This window comes from Myotis lucifugus, unplaced genomic scaffold (genome assembly GCF_000147115.1).
Source record: "Myotis lucifugus unplaced genomic scaffold, Myoluc2.0 scaffold_8915, whole genome shotgun sequence".
Classification (NCBI taxonomy): Eukaryota; Metazoa; Chordata; class Mammalia; order Chiroptera; family Vespertilionidae; genus Myotis; species Myotis lucifugus.
Window position 1 is genome coordinate 1 of NW_005879963.1, and position 6,645 is coordinate 6,645.

The 6,645-nt window shown below is 38.2% G+C and overlaps 1 pseudogene; it reads right to left on the reverse strand.

Annotated features, from left to right (window-relative positions):
• Positions 1-3,838: 3,838 nt before the first annotated feature.
• Positions 3,839-4,760, reverse strand: LOC102442056 (annotated as a pseudogene).
• Between the last annotated feature and the right edge of the window lie 1,885 nt (positions 4,761-6,645).

The following is a 6,645-nucleotide window of genomic DNA, read 5'->3' on the forward strand; positions in this document are numbered from 1 at the left end:
TTGGTTCATATTTTTAGGTTTTCTGATTAGACATTTCTAAGGGCATCCTTGAAAAATATATTTAAAAGATTTTTACTCTATTTCTTATAAGCTTTCTTGTTATTTAGCTGAGAACATTGTACACTATCCCTTAAAGGATCCAAATGAGAATAGATATGGCTTCTGAAAGTCTTGGGTATTTTTAATCTTCTAAGTCTTCAACCAATTGTCATTTCATTAAGGTGCCCTGCCGAGATGTTCCTTCACATACCATCATTAAGATGAATTGTAGCTCTGCTCTATAATACACGTATTCCAAGCTCAGTCCAAGTGTGCTGAAATTACAATGACAGGCACGATCCAGTTCCCGGTGAGGAACGCAGAATCACAGCTGCTGTTGCAGGAGGCTTTGCTGTCAGTTTCTAGTTAGTAAGCCACCTTCCTAATGATGAGAAGAAAAGCCCAAAATACAAACAAAAAAGTTAGCCCTTCAGCAAAAAAACAAGGATTACTGTTAGAAATTGTAAGATATACATAACAATATTTTCATTTTAACCATTTGTACGTATGCAGTTCAGCGGCATTAAATACATTCACAGTGTTGTGTAACCGTCACCCCTGCTTATATCTCAACTTTTTCATCATCCTCAACATACACTCTGTACTCATTAACCAACAACTTCTCCCTCACTCTCTGTTCCTGGTAACCTCTATTTCTATCTTTATGACTTTGCTTATTCTAGGTACCCCATATAAGTGGGATCATATTTGTTCTTCTATGTCTGGCCTATTTCATTAAATATAATGTTTTTAAGGTTCATCTAGGTTGTAACATATATCAAAATTTCATTCCTTTTAATGGCTGGATAGTATTCCATTGCATGTATATACTACATTTTTTCTATCCCTTTATCTTTTAATGTACACTTGTGTTTTTTCCAACTTTTGGATATTGTAAATAATGCTGCTATGGAACATTGGTGTGAGATATCTCTTTTAGTACCAGCTTTTAATTCTTTTAGATATATACCTAAGAGTGAAATTGCTGGCAATATTGTAGTTCTATGTTGAACCAAAATGTTTTCCACAATAGCTACACCATTTTACATTCTTACCAGTGATAGGATTCCAATTTCTTCACATCCTCACCAGTACTTATTATTTTCTAGTTTTGTTATTATTATTATTATTGCCATCCTAGTAGGTATAAAGTGGTATTTCATTGCAGTTTTTATTTGTATTTCCCTAACAATTATTGGTGTTGAGCATCTTTTTATGTGCTTATGGGCCATTTGTATATCTTCTTGGAGAAATATCTACTTAGTCCTTTGCCTATTTTTAAATTCGGTTCTTTGTTCTTGTGTTTAGTTGTGGGATTCTTTATAAAATCTGGATATTAATCACTCTTCAGATATGATTTGCAAATATCTTACTCTGTATATTGTCTTTTTACTTTCTTGGTAATGTTCTTGGATACCTAACAACTTTTAATTTTTATGAAGTCTAACTAATCTATTTTTTCTTTTGTGCTTTTGGTGTCACTCCAGAGGTTACTTTTTAATGTTTCAAATAGAACCTTAACATTGACTCCCAATAATTATTTTTGCAACTTGCTTCTTGTCTTCTGTTATCTGTTGCCATTAAATGTTTTCTTGGTTTACAGGGTACCATGACTGGTGACTGATCTCTTTTACAACCCACGTGATTTTCAAAGTCACATCAAATAGGTTTGTTCTGTTGACTACTCCTCCAGCAATTGCTCATGTCATCTCATCCTTTCTTCTCTATATCACGGGAGAGGACAAGACTAGGGCAAGTCTGTCCATGATATTTAATACCTTGGCTCACATGTAGGGATGGGTTGCTGCTGTGATGTACTCACATTTTAAGAACATTGTGCCCAGAAAACATGTACTCAACCTTGCCTTTGTCCCTTCATTGTCAGAGATAACTCCATTTACTATGTATGGTGCAGCCCACAAAAAACACTAGAGCCCAGTATCACCTGCTTCAAACATTATCATTTTATCCGGTCAAATGTTGGGTCCAACAGGAGGAATAATGGGAAGAATGAACAGGAAGGAAAAAAATAATCAGAATGCTAAGGTGAGGGGTACATAGGGACCTAGGAGACCAGATAAGGCAGTGCTATCCTCAGAAACAGAGCCGAGTAGTAGTCTTTTGTGACCCTGGAGGACAAGGCCCATCACCCAATCTGTCCTTTCCTGTGGGTTCTTATCAAACTGCCTCCAAACAGGTTCTGAATGTTGAATGCCTTAAAATTTAGGCAGTCGCTTAATCCAAAGCTGAGAGATCAGAAAAGCAAAACACGAATAAGTCAAGACTACCACACCCATTGCTTATTCACTGACTGTGAAGACTAGTAAACAGCTCCAAGGTATGTCATAGCTATGCTTTTCATCCTTTCTTTTTCTGGTAAAAATAAAATAGCTGAGACACAAGAAATACATAAGGTTAAAAATGCACACGTGTGATTATCTCAGCAATTGAAAATCTAAACCTCAAGAGGAAACAAAGAACTATCGCTAAGTGTAGCCACATTGGAGATATACAAAATGACTTCTTCTGGAAAAAGTATAGTTAGGACCCAAGAAACAGTCCCTCCGAGAAATTAAATGGGCACCAGTAAATCATGGCCAGGCCTTACCTTTTTCTGTCAGGTTAATTACTGCCTCTGAATCTGAGCATCAGGATCTTTTCCGACTGGGCCCTGACATAGTTCAGGAACCACCCATTCTGCTCACCTCCCTCGTCCCTACCTTTGCATTTCAATCTCATTCTTTGGAGCGAGGCCTGACATACTTTTAAAGTGAAGAACCACAGAGTGAGTATTTTAGACGCTGGGATTTAAGAGGCAAAATTGAGGATATTTTGTAGGGACCTATATAACCATTTTATACATGTAACCATTTAAAAACATAAAACTCATTCTTAGCCAGATTTGGCCTACGAGGCAGGGTGCTGAGCCCCCTTTTGGAGGGCTGATCCAGACATTGGGCTCCACCCTGTGAAAGAGCAGCAACAGCAAGTCATTAACAGCTAGGAGATGTGTGCACTGGGGACTCTCCATTCACAGAGAATATAGAGCACCTTCCCAGGGTATTCCAAATATTGGGGCACCTTCTAAGGATATTCTGAAACCATGAAAAGTATCTCTTCTATAGATGTGCAGCCGGCATGTGATGCTTTAGATACTGATATCTAAAGTTGAATCATAAAGATCACTGAGAAATGGCTGAAAGTTTCTGCCAGAGTTTGGGGCGTGGGAAGGCTCCCCTTGCCGTCTTGGCCTGGTGAGAGCACCGAGAAGTGGAATGTGACCATCTGGTATGATGAGTTTGCTAGTGACCGACAGGCAGCACAGAGAGGTTCTGGGAATGAATGAGATCATGTCTGTGAAGTGCTTTGAGCTCCTTAGGAGAAATTTTCTTTGTAATTAGAAAGTAATGCTGAGTTATTACAGTTATTACGATTATCACCATTATTAAAGGTAGAGCCAGAAGACACGGTCCTTCCAATGAGAAAAGTTGTGCATAAAGCTGAGTAACTCATACAGGAAGTGGTTCATGCACCTATTATGAGCTTCCAGTGTGTAATTGCAGTGTATGGGTGGCTTTGCATGCACCAGTTTGGTATTTGCTCAGAACAATCCTTTGCATGTGGAACAGCTTCCAAAAGGTGCCCCATATATACCAAACACAAAAGTAGAAAGGTCTGAATGACCACTGAATTGCAAATTTGAAATTTAATTACTTCTTAAGGATTTCTTTTATTTTCTAAATTTTTAAATTAATTTATTTATTTTGATGCTTGACATAATTCTCTTTATGTCAACAGACTACAATGAAATTAGTTATTGGCTAAGATCCATCAATTTTTTTTTTTAATTCTCTTTGATTTTCTCTCCCGGTCTTCTGTTATCCTTTCTACAGGTCGCTTCTTCAGCCCCTTCATTTTTCCAGTTTATAGTTTGTTTAGGTCTTGATTCTGCATATGAATCCTTCCATAGTTGTACCAAAAGTATCATGGGAGATATTTTTCTTTTTCTTTGGCTTGAGGGCTTTTGGCATTTTCATGGATGACTTATAAAGGTCATCTGAGGCCAGATGTGTCCTCCTCAGCACCAGATCCAATGAGGGTCCCATCTCTTCCAATTCAGTCCATGGTGTTCTGCAACCAGATGTCTTCAACAGCAGCTTATAGCTTTGAAAGTAAATCTTCCCCTTCAGTGCAGTGAAGTGTAGGACATACTCTAAACCAGCCAGGCAGATATTTGATATTGCAGGGCCCCTGAAAAAAATCAATAAGAAGACTTTTTAGCCTTCTGTTGTCTTCTGTTACATCAGAGTCATTACCAGCAAATATTCACATGTTCCCTCGGGGTATTTACTATTCTTAATATCTTTTAGAGAGACAAACTTCTCAATACCTAATTCAATCATACGAACTATTACAAGATTATTTGGCTGCTTATTATGGGAGCCAAACATAAATAAAGAACAATCTGACTTTGAAAAAAATTCTAATGATGCCTGATCCTCAAATGGTCTCATAATATTTTTGTTTTTATACAGAACGCCATATGGTTTTTTCAATGCATACACATCTCTAAGTACTTGTGTGACTGCTGAATTTGCATTTCCCCTTTTAATAAGCATGGCGTTTTTAATATTTTCACTGAGTTTCGGTTCTCTCTTCTCAAGGAATCTCTTGGCCCTTTTTGTTTGGGGCTTTACAATCTGATCCAGAGCTTCCATCGCTACCGCACCAGGAGCTGCGCTAACACATGTGCACCGCGGGATTACGCAAGAAGCTAAATTTTCTAATTTATTATTATTTTTTTGTTTATGTTAATCCTCACCCAAGGATATTTTCCCATTGATTTTTAGAAAGCATGGAAAAGAGGGGAGGAGGGGAGAGAGAGACAAACATTGACGTGAGAGAGACACATCAATTGATTGCCTCCCACACATGCCCTGACCAGGGCTAGGGATCGAGCCTGCAGCCTAGGTACGTGCCCTTGACCGGAATCGAACTTGGGACCCTTCAGTCTGCAGACCAATGCTCTATCCACTGAGCCAAACCAGCTAGGGCAAGGATTGTTTTTGAATTTGCGCACAAATATGGTAAAATTTGTCAGTGGATAACTTTTATTATGTGGAGACCAAAGAATAACAAAAGGGACCATATGTTCACTTCACTCTATTAAACATTGATAAAGCCTTTTCTTAAGGACTGCTGATGCCAAAATGTAAGAGTTCAATATTACCTGCTTTCTTCGGTGTCAAAGTTCTCATTTTTCTGCCACAACTGAGGTCCCACAGAGGGTAGAATGGTAAAGAATGAAGATGAATAAAGACTAACCAAAAAGGCAACCTGAGGGCACACCCAGAGGCATTGGGACCTGGAAGAACAGTCTAGCAACCAGACTGCACCCTATACCATCTGTGCCCTTCAAGCTCTGCTATCAGCACATTCTGAATGTGGAATTCGAACCGTGGCTTAACTGGAGCTCCGGGTCTGAGCTGGGAGACAAGGCATCACCGAGAACATCAGAGCTATTGTCCCCCGGCTCCCTGGGCAGGGTATGCTCACTCTCTTCATGTTGGAAGGGTTGGTTATTGACCACTTGTCCACTCTGGACAACCAATCCTAGTTCCTGGAACGACTTCTTATCCCACCCAGCACACAGCCTTTCACATTTCCTTTTCCAGTTTTCCATTTAAATCCGAACTTAGGTAACCATGTTCTCTTACACACGTTCACTGACAGAGGAATGGGCATAGTTTCAGCCTGGGGAAGGGTAGCAAAATATGCCACCCCAAAATATGCCACTTTGGCATAAAGATTATTTTGACCTAAAAGCACTTAAAAAACAGCCGATGCGATGCAAGATGGGTGCTCTGACCCCTCCTCCTTTCTTCCTGAAAGAAGGAGATAAAACACCACATGGAAAATGTCCATTCTTATCACCAAAGATGAGAAGTCAAAGTATAGAAAAATCTGTACAAACAAGCTTGTTACTCTAACCCTTATTTTCCTGATTACTTTCTCACCATTTTCTGCCCTAGCCCTTTGTTTTGTTATGCTTGCAGAATTTACTACCTTCTCTCCAATTCAGTATATAAATGTTCACCTCAAATTGGATCTTTGGGTCTTCATTTCTTTATTTTAATATAAAACTTATATTAAATAAATTTGTATGCTTTTCTCCTTGTAATCTGTCTTTTGTTACAGAAGCCCCAGCCAGTGACTTAAAAGGGTAGAAGGAAAGGTTAGTGGTGAAAACATTTTTACAAAGGGTAATTCAGAAAAATAATAATTAATGGGTCTCATTTTTTCTATTCAAAATAAAAATAGTTTTATTAAATCCTAGAAGAAAAAAGTTTACATATATAGTACAAATTATACTGCTGACCTTATTAAATAAGTGAAAGTCAATGAGAAAATTGGCAGAGCCTTTTAGACAATGAAATGTTAAAAAGCCAAGCACGTTTGAGGAAGAATCAGAATTTACATTTTAATCTTTCAACCCTTATATTTATAAAGTGCCTTAGAGTTCACAAATGATGGCCACATATTCACTCTCATTTAATATCGGCAACACATGAGGTACAGGTTATTATTTCTATTTTTCAGCTAAAG